The following is a 26,322-nucleotide window of genomic DNA, read 5'->3' as shown; positions in this document are numbered from 1 at the left end:
TTTAAATAATTACGCTCGGAAGAAAAATAAAAAGAAATACTAAACGGACTCCAAAAAACATGAAATAAATTTTCCTTGGTTTCTAAAATCAAGTCCGATAAAGTGAACATTTATCTGGGCCCAAACTACAACTTTCAAAAACGCGCATTTTTCCTAAATTCAAATAAAATACCGAAACTCCGAAATAAAACTTATTTGATTTTTTTATTAAATCCTCAATATTTCTATATTTTGGGAAAGTCATTTTATTCCCTCTCTCATATTTTTGTAATAGAAATAATTGATGATAAAATAAATAAAATCAAATGATCCTGTTTACAAAATTTGAGAAAACTCAAATATGTAAATAACGAAATCCCCAACTATCTCCGTGGGTCCTTGAGTTGCTTAGGATTTTCTAGGATCAAAACCAAAAGCAAAATAAAATATGATATGCATGATGATCTAATGTATAACATTCCAAATTGAAAATTTGGGATGTTACATAAGGATTCGTCGTGTTTTACGGTACGGAGCCGCCGCCAAGCCTTAATCTCTCTCAGGAGGGTTGATCTAGAGTCCGTTCGGGGCTCCGGAGAGGGGAATCCGTCGCCATCGTCATCATCAACCTTCCTCCATCACCAATCTCATAATGCTCACCGCCGTGCATGAGTAATTCCATCGTAGGCTTGCTGGACGGTGATGGGTTGGATGATATTTATCATGTAATCGAGTTAGTTTTGTTACGGTTTGATCCCTAGTATCCACTATGTTCCGAGATTGATTATGCTATGACTTTGCTATGCTTAATGCTTGTCACTAGGGCCCGAGTGCCATGATTTAAGATCTGAACCTATTATGTTTTCATGAATATATGTGAGTTCTTGATCCTATCTTGCAAGTCTATAGTCACCTATTATGTGTTATGATCCGTTAACCCCGAAGTGACAATAATCGGGATACTTACCGGCGATGACCGTAGTTTGAGGTGTTCATGTATTCACTATGTGTTAATGCTTTGGTTCAGTACTATATTAAAAGGAGGCCTTAATATCCCTTAGTTTCCAATAGGACCCCGCTGCCACGGGAGGGTAGGACAAAAGATGCCATGCAAGTTCTTTTCCATAAGCATGTATGACTATATTCGAAATACATGCCTACATTACATTGATGAACTGGAGCTAGTTCTGTGTCACCATATGTTATAACTATTGCATGAGGAATCGCATCCAACATAATTATCCATCACTGATCCATTGCATACGAGCTTTCCACATATTGTTGTTCGCTTATTTACTTTTCGGTTGCTACTGTTACAATCACTATAAAACCAAAACTGCTACCGTTACTTTTGCCACCGTTACCACTGCTATCATATTACTTTGCTACTAAATACTTTGCTGCAGATATTAAGTTTCCAGGTGTGGTTGAATTGACAAATCAGCTGCTAATAATTGAGAATATTCATTGGCTCCCCTTGTGTCGAATCAATAAATTTGGGTTGAATACTCTACCCTCGAAAATTGTTGCAATCCCCTTTACTTGTGGGTTATCAAGACTATTTACTGGCGCTATTGCCGAGGAGCATAGCTCTATTCTTTGAGTCACTTGGGATTTATATCTGCTGGTCACTATGAAGAATTTGAAAGATCAAAGAACCACGATTTTTCCCTCAACTACGAGGGGAGGTAAGGAACTGCCATCTAGCTCTGCACATGATTCACCTTCTGTTTTGAGTGAACTTGTGACACCTACACCTGCAATTCATTCTGATATCTCGCATGTTATTGATGATGCCACTTCTGCTTTGCATGATACTTATGATGAAAATACTTCTATGCTTCATAATACTATGCCACTAGGTGAATTTCTTGATGAACAACTTTCTAGGGTTAGAGAGAATGAAATTATTGAAACTGATAATATTGATGAAAGTGATGATGAAGATTCTCCCCTAGATATGAATAGCCTGTTGTGCCTGAGGGTTATGTTATGGATGAAGAAACTGCTAGAGACTTCTTAGCTTGCAATGATAGATCTGATCTTAAGAAATTATTAGCTAAGCTTAAAGAAAAGACTTTGAATGCTAGAATGAAATATGACCCTACTTTTGCTACTTCACCTATCTTTATTACTGATAAGGATTATGATTTCTCTGTCGATCCTGAGTTAATTACTTTGGTTGAATCTGATCCTTTTTACGGCTATGAAACTGAAACTATTGTGGCACATCTTACTAAATTAAATGATATAGCCACTCTGTTCAGTAATGATGAGAAAACTCGCTATTACTTTATCCTTAAGTTGTTTCCGTTCTCATTAAAGGGTGATGCTAAAACATGGTTTAATTCTCTTGATCTTGGTTGTGTGCGTAGTCCCCAGGATACGATTTATTACTTCTCTGCTAAATATTTCCCCGCTCATAAGAAACAAGCTGCCTTAAGGGGAATATATAATTTTGTGCAAATTGAAGAAGAGAGTCTCCCACAAGCTTGGGGGAGGCTTCTCCAATTACTTAATGCTTTGCCTGAGCATCCTCTCCAGAAAAATGAAATACTTGATATCTTTTATAATGGACTAACTGATGCTTCGAGAGATTACCTGGATAGTTGTGTTGGTTGTGTTTTCAGGGAAAGAACTGTTGATCAAGTTGAATTGCTATTGAATAATATGTTGAGTAATGAAAAATATTGGACACTTCCTGAACCAACTCCTAAGCCAACTCCGAAGAAAAGGGGTATTCTATTTCTCATTCTTGAAGATATGCAAGAGGCAAAGAAATCTATGAAAGAACAAGGTATTAAAACTAAAGATGTTAAGAATTTACCACCTACTGAAGAAATACATGGTCTTGATAACCCGACATGGGTAGTAAAGGTAAATTCTCTCTATAGATTTGATTAAGGTGATATCCCTCATTATAAGTATGCTAGCCAATGCTTAGATGAGTTTGACAATTTTATTGTTAAACAAGAAAACGTCAATGCTTATGTTGGTAGACAAGTGAAACATAATGATCATATGCTTGAACACTTGAGTGGTTATATGTCTAGAGTTAAAGGTGGACTTAAACTTATTAGTAAACATGCTTCTATGGTTACCACTCAAAGTAGAACAAGTACTTAAGGCTCAGAATGATTTGCTCAATGAATTAAATAATAAGAAAAATGATAATGCTGTTAGAGTCATGACTAGAGGGGGTAAAATGACTCAGGAACCTTTGTATTCTGAGGGCCATCCTAAGAGAATTGAGCAAGATTCTCAGAGAAGTAATGTTGATGCACCTAGTCCTTCTAAGAGGAAGAAAAAGAAAAATGATGGGACTTTGCATGCTTCTAGCGAACCTGTTGTTGATACACCTGAGAATCCCAATGATATTTCTATTTCTGATGCTAAGACACAATCTGGTAATGAACATGAACCTAGTGATCATGTTAATAATGATGTTCATGTTGATGCTCAACCTAGCCATGACAATGATGTAGAGATTGAACCCGTTGTTGATCTTGATAACCCACAATCAAAGAATCAACATTATAATAAGAGAGACTTTGTTGCTAAGAAGCACGGTAAAGAAAGAGATCCATGGGTTCATAAACCCATGCCTTTTCCTCCTAAACCATCCATGAAAAAGGATGATGGGGATTTTGAGCACTTTGCTGAAATGATTAGACCTATGTTTTTGCGTATGCGTTTGATTGATATGCTTAAAATGAATCCTTATGCTAATTACATGAAGGATATTATTACTAATAAAATAAAGATACCGGAAGCTAAAATTTCCGCCATGCTTGCTAATTATACTTTTAAGGGTGGAATACCAAAGAAACTTGGAGATCCCAGAGTACCAACTATACCATGCTCCATTAAAAGAAACTATGTTCAAACTACCTTATGTGATCTTGGAGCCGGTGTTAGTGTTATGCCACTCTCTTTATACCATAGACTTTATTTGAATAAGTTGGCACCTACTGAAATATCTTTTCATGTTAATGGTAATGAGCATACGGCACACTTTCCGAGGAAACAACCTCAAGTCCACAATACCAATTCTATTGGAAAAAAATTAACAATCACTATTGGAGGTTTCGAATTTCCTCTTCCTACTATCAAGAAGAAATATGATATTCTTAATGTTGGGGATGTGCATATCCCCGTTGAGGTAACCTAGTGTTATTCGAAATTTCTCCGGTTGCATGTTATTCGAAATGAGTTTGTTAACAAGACCTGATCAACCTTGTTAGTGGATTCCTTTTGATGAGCATGAGATGGATGAAGTTAGAAAGCACAACTTTCTATACCCTTTTTTTACTTTCTATTATTTATATTAAATAAATTAAAAATACTATTTTTTGTCTGTTTTCTGAATTATCCTTGCAATAAAAAAATACCCCGAAAATAAAAGTTCTCCAAATGCCCTAAAAATGAAATATGATTTTTTTTCTAGAATATTTGAGAATTTTAGGCACTGAGGACACAGCAGGGGGAGCAGCCACGTGCCCACGAGGGTGGACGGCCCGCCCACCCCGCTAGGCGTGCGCCCCTGCCTTGTGGACCCCACGTGGGTCCCCTCCACTTGTTCTTGCACCCACACACTTCGTCTTCCTCTAGAAAAATCATCCACCAGCTCAAACCCGAGTTCTAGCTCATCTTGCTGCCATTTTCGATCTCCTTGCTCAAAGCTCCATTCACAAAACTGCTTTGGGGGATTGTTCTTCGGTATGTGACTCCTCCAATGGTCCAATTAGTTTTTGTTCTAGTGATTTATTTATTGCAAATTTTTGCTGCTTAGGTGACCCTGTTCTTGAGCTTGCATGTCAAATTTATGTGGTCAAAAGTAGTTTTAATGCATGATATAGCCTCTAGGCACTTGTAGGAGTAGTTGCTATCAATTTTGTTGAGTTTGGTTCACTTTTATTTTAAGTTACTAAAAATTTCAGAAATTTTCAGAAAAAGATGAAGAGATTTTTGAGGGGCTCATCGAGCCGAAGCTCTAAGGATAAGCAAAGTGAAGAGAATAAGATGCCCATGTATAATCTCCCTTGTGCTGCGGAGGTTCGGCCGTGTGAATGGCCTTGTGATGAGTTCTTGAGAGAAGCCAGGATTCATGAAGATTTTTATTATTTGGCTAAGAATGCAGGCCTAACCGACTTCCTCCACAAACAGCGCGAACAGTATCTCTTACTCACCAATATTTTTGTGCAAAATTTTCATTTCCATGCTAGGAGATCACCACCTTCGGTGGAATTTTATTTATATAATGAGCATAAGGAAATGTCACTTTATGATTTTTGCCGGGTTTGTAGGATACCCTTTGAGGGCAGCATAGAGGAACCATATCGTAATGATGTGGAGGGATTTATTTATATGATTGTTGTAGGGGAAACGAGGAAAGTTTCCAATGCAAGAATCACTAGCATGCATTTTCCTGTTCTATGTTACTTTGCAATATTTGCTAGTAGATGCTTAATTGGTCGCGGGAACTGTGGAAATCTTAGTGCCCCTGATATTGTTATTTTGCGCCATGCTTTGTTTCGTGATACCACTTTTAGTTTAGGCGCTATTGTTGCTAAATGGTTAAATCTGAACCGTACAAAGGGTCCCGTCTTGGGAGGCATCTTCGCCTTGCGCGTTGCTGCACACTTTAACATACCTATTAGGCATTATGAGAAAGAGGAAAAGTTGTTGCCTCATGTTTTTCTAGATTATAAGAGCATGGTAGCACATGATTTTATTGTTAAGAATAAGAAGAAGATGCTTAACTATAGATTGATATTTAATAAGAATCACTTTGAGACTATTACCTTGCCTGCTCCCTCTTTGTTCAACATATTTTCAGGCATGTACCTTATTTTGCCGGAGGTCGTTCAGGCATACCAGAGCCTGACATCAGCTCTAGAGCTGGAGCCACTATCTGATCCTCACGGTCAGTCTGTTTATCTGTGTGATCCGGAGGAGATCGCCAACTAGTTGCAACCCGAGGACCCTCCTCAATACACCGGAGAGGGCAGCTTCAATCTGTGGGCACATACCAACTTAGGCCAAAATCCTAAGCTTGGGGGAGTACGTATTTCTCAACAACATTACATTCCTATTCACACACTCATGCCAGTTGTCGGTGCTCATAGTTTTTCATTGTATCATCCATGCTAGTTTATTTTCTTTTTAAGCTTTCTTCTTGTGTGTTTGAAAAACCTTAAGAAAAAACAAAAAAAATAGTTGTAGCTTTTAGCTAGTTTACTTTCCATGCATGTAGTAGTAGTAATTAAAAAGAAAACCCAAGAAGATTTCTCGTTCTTCTTCTGCTTGTTGTGAGCTTTCCCGTGTAAATTGTTTTGTTTCTTTTCTTTTTCTTTGGGGGTCGAGAGGAGAAGACCATGATGAAAATGTTGAGTGGTTCTCATATGCATTATTGTTGATCTAACAAGGAGCCCATATTAGCTTGTCTCCTCCCTTGTATTGAATGCTTCCAGATTCCAGCTTAGTCCAATGCATGTGCACTATTATTATTATCCACACTACTCTGTTGTGCAAGTGAAAGGCAATAATGACGATATATGATGAACTGATTGAGATGAGGAAAGCTGGTATGAACTCGACCTCTCTTGTTTTTGTAAATATCATTAGTCCATCGTTCCTGATTCATCCTATTATGAGTGAAACATGTTTGCCATGACAATTAGAGATTATATTTGCTCATGCCATGCTTAAGTAGATAGGAGTTTATAATGGTTTATCTTGCGTGCCAACATGCTATTAAAATGGTTGTGATGTGGTATGATAGGGTGGTATCCTCCTTTGAACGATTCAAGTGGCTTGACTTGGCACATGTTCACGCATGTAGTTGAAATAACATCAACATAGCCTCCACGATATTTATGTTCATGGTGAATTATATCCTACTCATGCTTGCCTTCGGTGTTGATTAATTTTAATGCATGTTCATGACTGTTGTTGCTCTCTAGCTGGTCGCTTCCCAGTCTCTTTCTAGCATTCACTTGTACTAAGCGGGAATACTGCTTGTGCATCCAACTCCATAAACCCCAAAAGTTATTTCATATGAGTCCACTATACCTTCCTATATACGGTATCTACATGCCGTTCCAAGTAAATTTGTATGTGCCAAACTCTAAACCTTCAAATAAACATCCTGTTTTGTATGCTCAAATAGCTCATGTATCATGTAGGGCTGTCTGTATCTTCCATGCTAGGCGGGTTATTCTCAAAAGGAGTGGACTCCGCTCCTCACTCACGAGAAAATGGCTGGTCACCGGGATGCCCAGTCCCATGCTCAAATCAAATCAAAATAATTGCAAACAAAACTCCCCCAAGATTGTTGTTAGTTGGAGGCAGCCGTTGTTTCGGGGAAGCCATGGATTGATGCTTGTTGGTGGTGGGGGAGTACAAACTTTACCATTCTGCTTGGGAACCGCCTATAATGTGTGTAGCATGGAAGATATCGAGATCTCTCAGTTGTTATGTTGACAATGAAAGTATACCACCCAAAATATTATTCATCTCTATTTCAAAATCAAGCTCTAGTGCCTCTACAAATCCCTGCTTCCCTCTGCGAAGGGCCTATCTATTTACTTTTATGTTGAGTCATCATCCTCTTATTAAAAAGCACCAGTTGGAGAGCATCGCTGTAATTTGCATGTATTATTATTAGTTTACATTGAGTATGACTATGACTGGATCTCTTTTACCATGAATTACAATTTCCAGTCAGCCCTTGATCTTCAAGGGTGCTCTGCATTTATGTTTTGCGGTCTCAGAAAGGGCTAGCAAGATACCATCTTGTTATATCATATTATGATTGTTTTGAGAAAGTGTTGTCATCTGAGATTTATTATTATTGCTCGCTAGTTGATTTTGCCATTGATATGAGTAAACATGAGACCTAAATGTTATTGTGAATATGGTTAGTTCATAATCTTTGCTGAAAACTTGAACGTTGGCTTTACATATTTACAACAACAAGAGCAAACAGAGTTTGTAAAAGTTTTTCTTTATCACTTTCAGTTTATCAACTGAATTGCTTGAGGACAAGCAAAGGTTTATGCTTGGGAGAGTTGATACGTCTCCAACGTATCTACTTTTACAAACACTTTTGCCCTTGTTTTGGACTCTAACTTGCATGATTTGAATGGAACTAACCCGATCTGACGCTATTTTCAGCAGAATTGCCATGGTGTTATTTTTGTGCAGAAATAAAAGTTCTTGGAATGACCTGAAAATCAATGGAGATTATTTTTGGAATATATAAAAAATACTTGCGAAAGAATCAAGGCCAGGGGGCCGCGCCCTGTCTGTGAGGGTGGGGGGCGTGCCTACCCCCCTGGGCACACGCCCCTTGCCTTGTGGTATCCATGGTGATCCTCTGACCTTAACTACAACTCTATATATTCGTGTTCGGGGATAAAAATAAGAGAGAAGGATTCATCGCATTTTATGATACGGAGCCGCCGCCAAGCCCTAATCTCTCTCAGGAGGGCTTATCTGGAGTACGTTCGGGGCTCCGAGGAGAGGAATCCATCGCCATCTTCATCATCAACCTTCCTCCATCACCAATTTCATAATGTTCACCGTCGTGCATGAGTAATTCCCTCGTAGGCTTGCTGGACGGTGATGGGTTGGATGAGATTTATCATGTAATCAAGTTAGTTTTGTTAGGGTATGATCCCTAGTATCCACTATGTTTCGAGATTGATATTGTTATGACTTTTCTATGCTTAATTCTTGTCACTAGGGCCCGAGTGCCATGATTTCAGATCTGAACCTATTATGTTTTCATGAATATATGTGAGTTCTTGATCCTATCTTGCAAGTCTATAGTCACCTACTGTGTGTTATGATCCGTTAACCCCGAAGTGACAATAATCGGGATACTTACCGGTGATGACCGTAGTTTGAGGAGTTCATGTAGTCACTATGTGTTAATGCTTTGGTCCAGTACTCTATTAAAAGGAGGCCTTAATATCCCTTAGTTTCCAATAGGACCCCGCTGCCACGGGAGGGTAGGACAAAAGATGTCATGTAAATTCTTTTCCATAAGCACGTATGACTATATTCGGAATACATGCCTACATTACATTGATGAACTGGAGCTAGTTTTGTGTCACCCTATGTTATAACTATTGCATGAGGAATCGCATCCGACATAATTATCCATCACTGATCCATTGCCTACGAGCTTTTCACATATTGTTCTTCCCTTATTTACTTTTCTGTAGCTACTATTACAATCACTATAAAACCAAAACCGCTACCGTTACTTTTGCCACCGTTACCACTGCTATCATATTACTTTGCTACTAAATGCTTTGCTGCAGATATTATGTTTCCAGGTGTGGTTGAATTGACAACTCAGCTGCTAATAATTTAGAATATTCTTTGGCTCCCCTTGTGTCGAATCAATAATTTTGGGTTGAATACTCTACCCTCGAAAACTGTTGCGATCACCTATACTTGTGGGTTATCAACATGATGTAGAGGAATAAACTCAAGCAATATGATGTAAACCCCATATTTTTATACTCGATGGGAACACTACAATACGTGCCTTGCTTCCCCTACTATCACTGGGAAAGGACACCGCAAGATTGAACCCAAAGCTAGGCACTTCTCCCATTGCAAGAAAAACCAATCTAGTTGGCCAAACCAAACCGATAGTTCAAAGAGAATTACAAAGATACCAAATCATGCATAAAAGAATTCAGAGAAGATTCAAATAATATTCATAGATAAGTTGATCATAAATCCATAATTCATGGGATCTCGACAAACATGCCGCAAAAGAAGATTACATTGGATAGATCTCCAAGAACATCGTCGAGAACATGGTATTGAGAATCAAAGAGAGAGATGAAGCCATATAGCTACTAGCTATGGACCCGTAGGTCTGTGTTAAACTACTCATGCTTCATCAGAAGGGAAATAGAGTTGATTTAGAAGCCCTCCATGATCGAATCCCCCTCCGGCAGGATGTTGGAAAAGGCCTCTAGATGGGATCTCACGGGAACAGAAGGTTGCGGCAGTGGAAACGTGTTTTCATGGATACTTCAGGTGGTTTGGGAATATATGTAAATATATAGGAGGGAGATCTAGGTGAGGGGGTCACCAAGGGGCCCACAAGGTAGGGGGCGCACCCTCCACCCTTGTGGCCGCTTCGTGGCTCGTCTGACTTGCACTACAAGTCTCCTGGGTGTCTTCTGGTCCAAGAAAAATAATCGCAAAGGTTTAATTCCGTTTGGACTCTGTTTGGTATTCCTTTTCTGTGAAATTCAAAAACAAGGAAAAAACAAAAACTGGCACTGGCACTGGGCTCTAGGTTAATAGGTTAGTCCCAAAAATAATATAAAATAGCATATTAATGCATATAAAACATCCAAAACAGATAATATAATAGCATGGAAAAATCAAAAATTATAGATACGTTGGAGACATATCAGGACCCACATGGCCCATGGCCGCACGCAGCAAGTGCCCCCGTATTATGAGAAAACAATTGATTTCTCCCCCTGACGGGTTTGATCCACCAGCTACATCTTCACATGCAAGGAAGTGCCTCCTTTATTACACAGAAATAAAAAAGTTTCCTCTCCCTGATAGTTGGGACCCACCAGCTTTATTATGACCCATTTCAAGAAAATATAGATTTACCAAAGATTCTAAATTGGTTTATTTTTATTCTAACTCGAAAAAGAAGAAATTAAAAAAGCCAGAAAACATCTTCGCACACAAGGAAGTGCCACCTTATTACGCGCAAAAAATGATTCCCCCTGCTAGCTAGGACCCACCAGATTTGGAGGCGGACTTGTGGGCCTACTAAGTTAACGCGTATGCAGGGCTTTGTCAACTTAGTCAATAAACGGTTCTAGTTGTAGTGACCGTTGGATGTTAATCCAACGACCGAGCTGCGTCTTCAACCTCTAGTTTTCTTGCTCCAGCCGTTCAAACCTGTGCCTGCCATACTGCCTGCTCCAGCCCATGGCCGGCTATGCTGCTGCGTAGGCCTCACCGCCTGAACAAACTACCACTAGCCAGGACTTGCCTCTACTCACCCACACCCCCTATTATTCTCCGGTGATGGCAGCCTTACACCGCAGCCGAACCAGTGAACCCTTGTACTCCCCTCCGCATGGACATCCACCTGCCTCGTCTTCCCTGGCTGAGCGTCGTTCCCTTCCTAGGCCTCGCCCTCATCCACCGACTGGGTGTTATCCGCGCAGCATGGACAACATGGTCAACGAACAACAGCCGTCGAAAGAGTAGTGTCCGCGGTGAGGCTGACAGATGGACCCACCAGCTACATATTTGCACGCAAGGAAGTGCCTCCTTATTACACACAAAAAACTGAATCCTCCCCCTGACAGCTCGGACCCACCATCTATATCTTCAAATGGAAGGAAGTGCGTCCTTATCCTCCCTGACAGCTGGGACCCAGCCGGTCGAAGCATACGTACTGTTGTCTATCTACTTGCTGACGTGTACGTACATACTGGTCAATCGGTCTCTCTGCAACGATGAACCGTGGCCGAGCAAGAAGTGGCGCGTGTAGTAGTAGATCCCCCAACGTAGCAGTTCGGGCAGTCCTGATGTCTACTACACAACCTTCTTCTTGTAGACGTTGTTGGGCCTCCAAGTGCAAAGGCTTGTAGGACAGTAGCAAATTTCCCTCAAGTGCATGACCTAAGGTTTATCAATCCGTAGGAGGCGTAGGATGAAGATGGTCTCTCTCGAGCAACCCTGCAACCAAATAACAAAGAGTCTCTTGTGTCCCCAACACACCCAATACAACGGTAAATTGTACAGGTGCACTAGTTCGGTGAAGAGATGGTGAAACAAGTGGTATATGGATAGTAGATAAAGGTATTTTTAATCTGAAATTATAAAAACAGCAAGGTAACTAATGATAAAAAGTGAGCGTAAACGGAATTGCAATGCTAGGAAACAAGGCCTAGGATTCATACTTTCGCCAGTGTAAGTTCCCTCAACAATAATGACATAATTGGATCACATAACTAACCCTCAACATGCAACAAAGAGTCAGTCCAAAGTCACTAATAGCGGAGAACGAATGAAGAGATTATGGTAGGGTACGAAACCACCTCAAAGTTATTCTTTCCAATCAATCCGTTGGGCTATTCCTATAGGTGTCACAAACAGCCCTAGAGTTCGTACTAGAATAACACCTTAAGTCACAAATCAACCAAAACCCTAATGTCACCTCTCCAATGTCACCTCAAGTATCCGTGGTCATGATTATACGATATGCATCACACAATCTCAGATTCATCTATTCAACCAACACAAAGGACCTCAAAGAGTGCCCCAAAGTTCTACCGGAGAATCACGACAAAAACGTGTGCCAACCCCTATGCATAGGTTCATGGGCGGAACCTGCAAGTTGATCACCAAAACATACATCAAGTGAATCACGTGATATCCCATTGTCACCACAGATACGCACGGCAAGACATACATCAAGTGTTCTCAAATCTTTAAAGACTCAATCCGATAAGATTACTTCAAAGGGGAAACTCAATTCATTACAAGAGAGAAGAGGGGGAGGAGAAACATAATATCCAACTATAATAGCAAAGCTCGCGATACATAAATATCGTGCCAAATAAAGAACACGAGAGAGAGAGAGAGATCAAACACATAGCTACTGGTGCATACCCTCAGCCCCGAGGGAGAACTAGTACCTCCTCGTCATGGAGAGCACTGGGATGATGAAGATGGCCACCAGAGAAGGATTGCCCCCTCCGGCAGGGTGCCGGAACGGGTCTAGATTGGTTTTCGGTGGCTACGGAGGCTTCTGGTGGCGGAACTCCCGATCTATTGTGCTCCCTGGAAGTTTTACGATACGTAGGTATATATGGGTGAAAGGAGTACGTTGGTGGACCGAAGGGGGGGGCACGAGGCAGGGGGGCGCGCCCCAGGGGGGTGGGCGCGCCCCTACCCTCGTGAGCACCTCCTTCATCTTCTCACGTAGGGTCCAAGTCTATCTGGTAGGTTTCCTTCCAAAAATAAATTCTCCAGTTGATTTTGTTCCGTTTTGACTCTGTTTGATATTCCTTTTCCTCGAAACACTGAAATAGGCCTAAAACAGCAAATCTGGGCTGGGCCTCCGGTTAATAGGTTAGTCCCAAAAATAATATAATAGTGGAAAATAAAGCCCAATATTGCCCAAAGCAGTAGATAATATAGCATGGAGCAATCAAAAATTATAGATACATTGGAGACGTATCAACATCCCCAAGCTTAATTCCTGCTCGTCCTCGAGTAGGTAAATGATAAAAGAAAGAATTTTTTATGCGGAGTGCTACTTGGGATAATGTCAATGTAATTCTTCTTAATTGCGGCATGAATATTCAGATCCATAAGATTCAAGAGAAAAGTTTAATATTGACATAAAACAATAATACTTGAAGCATACTAACTAAGCAATTATGTTTTCTCAAAATAACATGGCCAAAGAAAGCTATCCCTACAAAATCATATAGTCTTGCTATGCTCTATCTTCACCACACAAAATATTTAAATCATGCACAACCCCGATGACAAGCCAAGCAATTGTTTCATACTTTTGATGTTCTCAAACTTTTTCAATCTTCACGCAATACATGAGCGTGGGCCATGGATATAGCACTATAGGTGGAATAGAATGGTGGTTGTGGAGAAGACAAAAAGGGAGAAGATAGTCTCACATCAACTAGGCGTATCTACGGGCTATGGAGATGCCCATCAATAGATATTAATGTGAGTGAGTAGGGATTGCCATGCAACGGATACACTAGAGCTATAAATGTATGAAAGCTCAACAAAAGAAACTAGTGGGTGTGCATCCAACTCGGTTGCTCACGAAGACCTAGGGCATTTTGAGGAAGCCCATCATTGGAATATACAAGCCAAGTTCTATAATGAAAGATTCCCACTAGTATATGAAAGTGACAACATAGGAGACTCTCTATCATGAAGATCATGGTGCTACTTTGAAGCACAAGTGTGGTAAAAGGATAGTAGCATTGCCCCTTCTCTCTTTTTCTCTCATTTTTTTATTTTTTTATTTTTTTTATTCGGGCCTTCTCTTTTTTTATGGCCTCTTTTTTTTATTTGGGCTTTTTTGGCCTCTCTTTTTTTCGTCCGGAGTCTCATCCCGACTTGTGGGGGAATCATAGTCTCCATCATCCTTTCCTCACTGGGACAATGCTCTATTAATGATGATCATCACACTTTTATTTTTCTTACAACTCAAGAATTACAACTCGATACTTAGAACAAGATATGACTCTATATGAATGCCTCCGGCGGTGTACCGGGAGGTGCAATGATGCATGAGTGACATGTATGAAAGAATTATGAATGGTGGCTTTGCCACAAATACAATGTCAACTACATGATCATGCTAAGAAATATGACAATGATGAAGCGTGTCATAATAAACTGAACGGTGGAAAGTTGCATGGAAATATATCTCGGAATGGCTATGGAATTGCCACAATAGGTAGGGATGGTGGCTATTTTGAGGAAGGTATATGGTGGGTTTATTGTACCGGCGAAAGTTGCGCAGTACTAGAGAGGCTAGCAATGGTGGAAGGGTGAGAGTGCGTATAATCCATGGACTCAACATTAGTCATAAAGAAATCACATATTTATTGCAAAAATCTATTAGTTATCGAAACAAAGTACTACGCGCATGCTCCTAGGGGTATAGATTGGTAGGAAAAGACCATCGCTCGTCCCCGACCGCCACTCATAAGGAAGGCAATAAATAAATAAATCATGCTCCGACTTCATCACATAACGGTTCACCATACGTGCATGCTACAGGAATCACAAACTTCAACACAAGTATTTCTCAAATTCACAACTACTCAACTAGCATGACTCTAATATTACCATCCTCATATCTCAAAACAATCATCAAGTATCAAACTTCTCTTAGTATTCAACACACTCATAAGAGAATTTTATTATTCTTGAATACCTAGCATATTAGGATTTTAAGCAAATTACCATGCTATTTAAGACTCTCAAAATAATCTAAGTGAAGCATGAGAGTTCATTTATTTCTTCAAAATAAACCGCCATGCTCTAAAAGATATAAGTGAAGCACTAGAGCAAATGACACACTACTCCGAAAGATGTAAGTGAAGATCAATGAGTAGTCGAATAATTATGCAACTATGCGAAGACTCTCTCTCATTTAATAATTTCAGATCCTGATAATTTATTCAAACAGCAAGCAAAGCAAAATAAAATGACATTCTAAGAATGGCAAACATCATGTGAAGAAGCGAAAACTTAGGATCAACCGAAACTAACCGCTAGTTGTTGAAGAAGAAAGGTGGGATGCCAACCGGGGCATCCCCAAGCTTAGACGCTTGAGACTTCTTGAAATATTATCTTGGGGTGCCTTGGGCATCCCCAAGCTTGAGCTTTTGTGTCTCCTTAATTCCTCTCATATCACGGTCTCCCTAAATCTCAAAAGCTTCATTCACACAAAACTCAACAAGAACTCGTGAGATAAGTTAGTATAAACCATCGCAAAAACCTTATCATACTATACTGTAGCAAATCACTAAAATTATTATTCAACATTGCATACTAAATTCCTCTGCATATTTAAGAGTCCTATCCTCAAATAGAATCATTAAAGAAGCAACCATATGCAAACAATGCAAACATAACAGCAATCTGCCTAAACAGGATAGTCTGTAAAGAATGCTGCAACATCCATACTTCCCTAGCTCCACAAATTATGAAATAAAATTCCCACTGTAGTAAATTTATCAGATCTTAATATGCAAAAGGTTTCAACATTTTATCACATTCTGACTTTTCTAGGGAATTACTGCAACAGCGGTAAACTTTCTGTTTTCAAATAGCGACATGTATACTTGTCGCATAGGCATAGTAAAGGCTATCAATGCCACTTTTATTGAAATAAAAGATGCAAAATATTTTTCTAAATAACATAAAGCAAATCCTAACAAAATAAATTGACGCTCCAAGCAAAACACATATCATGTGGTAAATAAAAATATAGCTCCAAGTAAAGTTACCGATGAACGAAGACGAAAGAGGGGATGACTTCCGGGGCATCCCCAAGCTTAGGCTCTTGGTAGTCCTTGATTTTTACCTTGGGGTGACATGGGAATCTCCAATCTTAGGTTCTTTCCACTCCTTGTTCCATAGTCCATCGAATCCTTACTCAAAACTTGAAAACTTCACAACACAAAACTTAACAGAAAACTCGTAAGCTCTGTTAGCGAAAGAAAACAAAACACCACTTCAAGGTACTGTAATGAACTCATTCTTTATTTATATTGGTGTTAAACCTACTTTATTCCAACTTCTCTATGGTTTATAAACTATTTTACTAGCCATAGATTCATCAAAATAAGCAAACAACACACGAAAATAGAATCTGTCAAAAACAGAACAGTCTGTAGTAATCTGGATCAAACGTATACTTCTGAAACTCATAAAATTCTCAAATAAATTTATGGACCTGAGGAATTTATCTATTAATCATCTGCAAAAATAATTAACTAAATATCACTCTCCAAATAAAAATGGCAGCAGTTCTCGTGAGCACTAAAGTTTCTGTTTTTTACAGCATGATCAACAAGACTTTCCCCAAGTCTTCCCAAAGGTTCTACTTGGCACAAACACTAATTAAAAGCATAAAACCACATATAAACAGAGTCTAGATGAATTATTTACTACTAAACAGGAACAAAAAGCAAGGAACAAAAATAAAATTGGGTTGCCTCCCAACAAGCGCTATCGTTTAACGCCCCTAGCTAGGCACGATGATTTCAATGATGCTCATAGAAAAGATAAGAATTGTAACATAAAGAGAGCATCATGAAGAATATGACTAGCATATTTAAGTCTAACATACTTCCTATGCATAGGGATTTTGTGAGCAAACAACTTATGGGAACAACAATCAACTTGCATAGGAAGGTAAAACAAGCATAACTTCAAGATTTAAAGCACATAGAGAGGAAACTTGATATTGTTGCAATTCCTACAAACATATATTCCTCCCTCATAATAATTTTCAGTAGCATCATGAATGAATTAAACAATATAACCAGCACCTAAAGCATTCTTTTCATGATCTACAAGCATAGAAAATTTACTACTCTCCACACAAGAAAGATTCTTTTCATGAATAATAGTGGGAGCAAACTCAACAAAATAACTATCATGTGATTGAAAATTGAGATCAAGATGACAAGTTTCATGGTTATCATTATTCTTTAAAGCATACGTGTCATCACAATAATCATCATAGATAGGAGGCATGCTTTCATCATAATAAATTTGCTCATCAAAACTTGGGGGACAAAAAATATCATCTTCATCAAACATAGCTTCCCCAAGCTTGTGGCTTTGCATATCATTAGCATCATGGATATTCAAGGAATTCATACTAACAACATTGCAATCATGCTCATCATTCAAATATTTAGCGCCAAACATTTTATAGATTTCTTCTTCTAGCACTTGAGCACAATTATCCTTTCCATCATACTCACGAAAGATATTAAAAAGGTGAAGCGTATGAGACAAACTTAATTCCATTTTTTGTAATTTTCTTTTATAAACTAAACTAGTGATAAAACAAGAAACTAAAAGACTCGATTGCAAGATCTAAAGATATACCTTCAAGCACTAACCTCCTCGGCAACGGCGCTAGAAAAGAGCTTGATGTCTACTACACAACCTTCTTCTTGTAGACGTTGTTGGGCCTCCAAGTGCAGAGGTTTGTAGGACAGTAGCAAATTTCCACCAAGTGGATGACCTAAGGTTTATCAATCCGTAGGAGGCGTAGGATGAAGATGGTCTCTCTCGAGCAACCCTGAAACCAAATAACAAAGAGTCTCTTGTGTCCCCAACACACCCAATACAACGGTAAATTGTATAGGTGACTAGTTCGGCGAAGAGATGGTGAAACAAGTGGTATATGGATAGTAGATAAAGGTATTTGTAATCTGAAATTATAAAAACAGCAAGGTAACTAATGATAAAAGTGAACGTAAACGGTATTGCAATGCTAGGAAACAAGGCCTAGGGTTCATACTTTCGCTAGTGTAAGTTCCCTCAACAATATTAACATAATTGGATCACATAACTAACCCTCAACATGCAACAAAGAGTCACTCCAAAGTCACTAATAGCAGAGAATGAACGAAGAGATTATGGTAGGGTACGAAACCACCTCAAAGTTATTCTTTCCAATCAATCCGTTGGGCTATTCCTAGGTGTCACAAACAGCCCTAGAGTTCGTACTAGAATAACACCTTAAGACACAAATCTACCAAAACCCTAATGTCACCTAGATACTCCAATGTCACCTCAGGTATCCGTGGGCATGATTATACGATATGTATCACACAATCTCAGATTCATCTATTCAACCAACACAAAGGACCTCAAAGAGTGCCCCAAAGTTCTACCGGAGAATCACGACGAAAACGTGTGCCAACCCCTATGCATAGGTTCATCGGTGGAACCCGCAAGTTGATCACCAAAACATACATCAAGTGAATCACGTGATATCCCATTGTCACCACAGATACGCACGGCAAGACATACATCAAGTGTTCTCAAATCTTTAAAGACTCAACCCGATAAGATTACTTCAAAGGGGAAACTCAATTCATTACAAGAGAGAAGAGGGGGAGGAGAAACATAAGATCCAACTATAATAGCAAAGCTCGCGATACATCAAGATCGTGCCAAATCAAGAACATGAGAGAGAGAGAGAGAGAGAGAGAGAGAGAGATCAAACACATAGCTACTGGTACATACCCTCAGCCCCGAGGGAGAACTACTCCCTCCTCGTCATGGAGAGCACTGGGATGATGAAGATGGACACCAGAGAAGGATTGCCCCCTCCGGCAGGGTGTCGAAACGGGTCTAGATTGGTTTTCGGTGGCTACGTAGGCTTCTGGCGGCGGAACTCCCGATCTATTGTGCTCCCTGGAAGTTTTACAATACGTAGGTATATATGGGTGAAAGGAGTACGTCGGTGGACCGAGGGGAGGGGGCACGAGGCAGGGGGGCGTGCCCTAGGGGGGTGGGCACGCCCCCTACCCTCGTGAGCACCTCCTTCATCTTATGACGTAGGGTCCAAGTTAATCCGGTAGGTTTCCTTCCAAAAATAGCTTCTCCAGTTGATTTTGTTCCGTTTTGACTCTGTTTGATATTCCTTTTCCTTGAAACACTGAAATAGGCATAAAACAGCAAATCTGGGCTGGGCCTCCGGTTAATAGGTTAGTCCCAAAAATAATATAAAAGTGGAAAATAAAGCCCAATATTGCCAAAAACAGTAGATAATATAGCATGGAGCAATCAAAAATTATAGATACGTTGGAGACGTATCAAGTCCCTTCTAAACTGTGTACACGTACGTACAGCCACATGCCAAAAAATATGGCCACGTACGTACATACAGGCTGGGTCTTGAACACATACTCGTGCACACGTACGGATAGAGCTCGTGTACATGGAGAGGCAACGGATGGCAGCAACAGCGTCTTGTTCATCGGCAGCCAGCCGGCTGGGTTCAAACAAAGGAAATAGCATCGTCTTCATCGGGAGGCAACCGACTGGGTCGGAATACGTCATGTTCATCGGGAGCCAGTCGGCTTGGACGAAACAGCCAAAACGAGGTCTGGCGTAGCGCCAAATGGAGGAAACACACTTGTGTTTGAGCTCCTACGGTCAAAACAGGGTGTTGTTGATCGGGAGGGGCGTGGCGTACCGCAAAACAGAGGAAATAGACTTGTGTCAGAGTGCCTATGGTCACAATGGGGTCCTGTTCATTGGGAGGGGTGTGGCGCACCGCAAAATGGGACTCCACAGGCAACTGTTCATCCACCATCTACTGCATCGCTCCAGGCTCCATGGGCTACTATTCATCCACCATCGACTTCCTCCAGCCTCCACCTACTACTGTTCATCCACTGTCGACTTCCTCTAGCCTCCACCAGCTACTGTCCATCCACGGGATCCTGTTCATACAGCTTCCACCAGCAACTATTCAATCAGCCCTCCACGGGGTCCTGTTCATCCAGCCTCCACCGGCTAATGTTCAACCATCCCTCCACGGGGTCCTATTCATCCACCCCCAACCGGCTCGGGTGTGCGGCGGCCTCCTCAATTGGGGGCTTGTTCATCCAGCGGCAACAGCCTCTACTACCACGGGGTCCTGTTCATCCAACCCCCACCGGGAACTATACATCCAACCCCCAACAAAGGTCACTGTTCATCAAGAGGCACCAGGTTCGATTGGCTTCATTTAGCAGCAGTACTGAAGGAATCGCTTGGGTTCAGTTAACAGCCAAGGGATCGATCCCTCGGGTTCAGTAATGTAGCTAGCGCAATCGCTCGGGTTCAGTAAGCGAACGCCTTGCTCGGGTTTAGTTAGAGCCCAATGCCTCACACACACTCGCGTCCGTGTACGAGAGAAACACGCAAACCTCTCATGCATTGCTCTACACCGACCACCCACCGCAATCGGGAACTCCCCGAATTTTTCCTCGCCCTCGCTTCTACCACAAATTTTTCCATCATGGACGGCCCAAAGAATGTCATGCCGGTGCGTCCCCGGCCCGCCCAAGACGAAAAACCCATTTTCTGTCATGATTTTTTGTCATAGAAGTAGGAGCCCACCACATTGATACGTCTCCAACGTATCTATAATTTTTGATTGTTCCATGCTATTATATTATCTGTTTTGGATGTTTATGGGCTTTATTATACACTTTTATATTACTTTTGGGACTAACCTATTAACCCAGAGCCCAGCGCCAGTTTTTGTTTTCCCTTGTTTTAGAGTATCGTAGAAAAGGAAAATCAAACGGAGTCCAATTGACCTGAAACTTCACAGAACTTATTTTTGGACCAGAAGAAGCCCACGGAGTATCGTAGATGGACCAAGAGAGTCCCGGGCTGCCCACGAGGGTGGAGGGCGTGCCCACCCCCCTGGGCACGCCCCCTTGCCTCGTGGACAGCCCGGAGATCCACCGACGTACTTCTTCCTCCTATATATACCCATATACCCTAAAAACTTCGAGGAGCACAATAGATCGGGAGTTCCGCCGCCAGAAGTCTCCGTAGCCACAGAAAACCAATCTAGACCCATTCCGGCACCCTGCCGGAGGGGGAATCCCTCTCTGATGGCCATCTTCATCATCCCGGTGATCTCCATGACGAGGAGGGAGTAGTTCACCCTCGGGGCTGAGGGTATGTACCAGTAGCTATGTGTTTGATCTCTCTCTCTCTCTCATGTTCTTGAGGTGGTATGATCTTGATGTATCGCGAGCTTTGCTATTATAGTTGGATCTTATGATGTTTCCCCCCCTCTACTCTCTTGTAATGGATTGAGTTTTCCCTTTGAAGTTATCTTATCAGATTGAGTCTTTAAGGATTTGAGAACACTTGATGTATGTCTTGTCGTGCTTATCTGTGGTGACAATGGGATATGACGTGATCCACTTGATGTATGTTTGGGTGATCAACTTGCGGGTTCCTCCCATGAACCTATGCATAGGAGTTGGCACACGTTTTCGTCTTGACTCTCCGTTAGAAACTTTGGGGCACTCTTTGAAGTAGATTGTGTGATGCATATCGTATAATCATACCCACGGATACTTGAGGTGACAATGGAGTATCTAGGTGACATTAGGGTTTTGGTTGATTTGTGTCTTAAGGTATTATTCTAGTACGAACTCTATGATAGATTGAACGGAAATAATAGCTTCATGTTATTTTACTAGGGACTCTTGAATAGATCAATCAGAAAGGATAACTTTGATGTGGTTTCGTACCCTACCATAATCTCTTCGTTTGTTCTCCGCTATTAGTGACTTTGGAGTGACTCTTTGTTGCATGTCGAGGGATATTTATATGATCCAATTATGTTATTATTGTTGAGAGAACTTGCACTAGTGAAAGTATGAACCCTAAGTCGTGTTTGAACGCATTGCAATACCAGTTGTGCTCACTTTTATCATTAGTTACCTTGCTGTTTTTATATTTTCAGATTACAAAAACCTTTATCTACCATCCATATACCACTTGTATCAGCATCTCTTCGTCGAACTAGTGCACCAATACAATTTACCATTGTATTGGGTGTGTTGGGGACACAAGAGACTCTTTGTTATTTGGTTGCATGGTTGCTTGAGAGAGACCATCTTCATCCTATGCCTCCTACGGATTGATAAACCTTAGGTCATCCACTTGAGGGAAATTTGTTACTATCCTACAAACCTCTGTACTTGGAGGCCCAACAACGTCTACTAGAAGAAGGTTGTGTAGTAGAAATCAAGCTCTTTTTTGGCACCGTTGCCGGGGAGGTGAGTGCTTGAAGGTATATCTTTAGATCTTGCAATCGAATCTTTTTGTTTCTTCTTTTAGCACTAGTTTATTTTATAAAAGAAAACTACAAAAAAGTTATGGAATTGAGTTTGCCTCATACGCTTCATCTTTTTAATATCTTTTGTGAGTATGATGGAAAGGAAAATTGTGCCAAAGTGTTAGAAAAAGAATGCATTAAAATGTTTGGCACTAAATATTTGAATGATCAGCATGATTGTAATGTTGTTAGTATGAATTCCTTGAATATCCATGATGCTAATGATATGCAAAGCCACAAGCTTGGGGAAGCTATGTTTGATGAAGATGATATTTTTTGTCCACCAAGTTTTGATGAGCAAATTTATTATGATGAAAACATGCCTCCTATTTATGATGATTATATTTATGAAAGTGGATTTGGAGAGGTCATGACTTTATTTTGTGATGAATCCACTATTCCGGAAGAGGTTCCAATTGATTATGAGAAAAAAGTTGCTATTTATGATGATTATTGTGATGACTTGTATGTTATAAAGAATAATGATATCCATGAAGATTGTCATCATGATTTTAGTTTTCAATTGGATTATGCCTCACATGATAATTATTTTCTTGAGTTTGCTCCCACTATTATTCATGAGAAGAATTTTGCTTATGTGGAGAGTAAGAAAATTTCTATGCTTGTAGATCATGAAAATAATGCTTTATGTGATAGTTATATTGTTGAATTCATTCAAGATGCTACTGAAAATTATTATGAGGGAGGAACATATGCTTGTAGGAATTGCAATAATATCAAGTTTCCTCTCTATGCGCTTAAAATCTTGAAGTTATGCGTGTTTTGCTTTCCTATGCAAGTTGATTCTTGTTCCCACAAGTTGTTTGCTCACAAAATCCCTATGCATAAGAAGAGGGTTAGACTTAAATGTGCTAGTCATATTCTTAATGATGCTATCTTTATGTTACAATTCTTATCTTTTATGTGAGCATCATTGAAATCATCATGCGTAGCTAGGGGCGTTAAACGATAGCGCTTGTTGGGAGGCAACCCAATTTTATTTTCGTTCTTTGCTTTTTGATCATGTTTAGTAATAAATAATTCATATAGCCTCTGTTTAGATGTGGTTTTATGATTTTAATTAGTGTTTGTGCCAAGTAGAATCTTTGGGAAGACTTGGGGAAAGTCTTTTTGATCTTGCTGTAAAAAACAGAAACTTTAGTGCTCACGAGAATTGCTTCCCTTTTTATTGGAGAGTGATATTTAGTTAATTCTTTTTGAAGATAATTAATAGATAAATTCCTCACGTCCAGAAATTTATTTTAGAATTTTTGGGGTTCTAGAAGGATACGTTTGATCCAGATTAGTACAGACTGTTCTGTTTTTGACAGATTCTGTTTTCTATGTGTTGTTTACTTATTTTGATGAATCTATGGCTAGTAAAAGAGTTTATAAACCATAGAGAAGTTGGAATACAGCAGGTTTAACCCCAATATAAATAAAGAATGAGTTCATTACAGTACCTTGAAGTGGTGTTTTGTTTTCTTTCGCTAACGGAGCTTACGAGTTTTCTATTAAGTTTTGTGTTGTGGAGTTTTCAAGTTTTGGGTAAAGATTCGATGGACTATGGAATAAGGAGTGGCAAGAGACTAAGCTTGGGGATGCCCAAGGCACCCCACGGCAATATTCAATGACAACCAAGAGCCTAAGCTTGGGGATGCCCCGGAAGGCATCCCCTCTTTCGTCTTCGTTCATCGGTAACTTTACTTGGAGCTATATTTTTATTCGCCACATGATATGTGTTTTTCTTGGAGCGTCATTTTATTTTCTTTTGTTTTGCTTGCTGTTTGAATAAAATACCAAGATCTGAAATTCTTAAATGTTAGAGAGTATTCACATAGTTGCATAATTATTCGACTACTCATTGATCTTCACTTATATCTTTCGGAGTAGTTTGTCATTTGCTCTAGTGCTTCACTTATATGTTTTTAGAGCACGGTGGTGGTTTTATTTTGAGAGTCAGTCTTTTATAACAGCATGGTAGTTTGCTTTGGTTATGAAACTAGTCCTAATATGAGGGGTATCCAAGAGGGATATAATAAAAACTTTCATATAGAGTGCATTGAATACTAAGAGAAGTTTGATACTTGATAATTGTTTTGAGATATGGAGATAGTGATATCAAAGTTGTGCTAGTTGAGTAGTTGTGAATTTGAGAAATACTTGTGTTGAAGTTTGTGATTCCCGTAGCATGCACATATGGTGAACCGTTATGTGAAGAAGTCGGAGCATGATTTATTTATTGATTGTCTTCCTTATGAGTGGCGGTCGGGGACGAGCGGTGGTCTTTTCCTACCAATCTATCCCCCTAGGAGCATGCGCGTGGTACTTTGTTTCGATAACTAATAGATTTTTGCAAAAAGTATGTGAGTTCTTTATGACTAATGATGAGTCCATGGATTATACGCACTCTCACCCTTCCACCATTGCTAGCCTCTCTAATACCATGCACCTTTCGCCGGTATCATACACCCACCATATACCTTCCTCAAAACAGCCACCATACCTACCTATCATGGCATTTCCATAGCCATTCCGAGATATATTGCCATGCAACTTTCTACCATTCCGTTTATTATGACACGCTCCGTCATTGTCATATTGTTATGCATGATCATGTAGTTGACATCTTATTTGCGGCAAAGACACCTTTCATAATTCTTTCATTGTAACGCCCCGTATGTAACTTGCCATATTTGTATTCCAACTCTTGCCATCTTCGGCACTAAGTTATGATATTCCCTCGTGGTTGGGTTTTGTCTTCGTTTTGCATTTTGTCCATGTCATGCATCTCATATCATGTCATCATGTGCATCGCATTTGCATACGTGTTCGTCTCATGCATCTGAGCATTTTCCCCGTTGTCCGTTTTGCATTCCGGCACTCCCACGCCCTTCGGTGTCCCCTTTTGTCTCTTTTCGTGTGCGAGTGTTAAACGTTCTCGGATTGGACCGAGACTTGCCAAGCGGCCTTGGTACACCACCGGTAGACCGCCTGTCAAGTTTCGTGCCATTTGGACTTCGTTTGATACTCCAACGGTTAACCGAGGAACCGTAAAGGCCTCGTGTGTGTGTTGCAGCCCAACACCCCTCCAAAGTGGCCCAAAACCCATCTAAACCCCCTCCATCCTCTCGGCCGTTCGATCACGATCGCGTGGCCGAAAATGGCACTCCATTTGGAGTTTCCTAGCTCCCTCTACCTATAAATATATGCCCCCCTCCAAAAATGTTCTTGAAGCATGTTGTTATCTTGCTCTAAACATTGCTTCCTGATGTTAATTCCTGACATGTTGTTATTTTCACTAAGTCTGTGAACCTGATATCTTTTGCACTTTTGCCATGCTTGTTTGAACCTGCTATTGTGTGATTTAGCCATAGCTCAGTGTTCATCTTTTGTCAAGCATCTTTAGTGGATCACTGCCATGTGCTTTGTTGCTATGTTAGAGTGTAGTAGCTTAGTTTCTTGTTGCATTTTTGATGGCATTGTGCTGTTAATCGCAGAATAGTGCCTTGATTGTTTTGCTTGCCATTTGCAAACCGTGCATCCGATTCCGGTGATCTTTGTAACGATTTCGACCGAAATCGACTCATATTTCCAGTGGCGCTCTTGGTTTGCCAAGTTGAGGCCAGGTTCAATCTTTCCTTTCTGAAGCACGCATATGCATTGCATTTTACATCCCGTGTATCATGCCATGTTTTGCATCATGTTGCTTGCGCATTGCACCGTGGTTGATTGTGGTTCCCTTTGCTTGTGTTCTTCCCTTGGGTAGAGCCGGGAGACGAGTACATGATCGAGGAAATCGTTGAGTACGCTTACGAGGATCAAGCTTACGTCAACTCGGAGAACTTTGCAGGCAAGATGGCCATACCCTCCAAATCACTTCTATCTTTGCT

This window comes from Triticum aestivum, chromosome 4A, assembly GCF_018294505.1.
Source record: "Triticum aestivum cultivar Chinese Spring chromosome 4A, IWGSC CS RefSeq v2.1, whole genome shotgun sequence".
In the NCBI taxonomy this organism is placed as follows: domain Eukaryota; kingdom Viridiplantae; phylum Streptophyta; class Magnoliopsida; order Poales; family Poaceae; genus Triticum; species Triticum aestivum.
Note: the sequence above shows the minus strand (reverse complement) of the source record.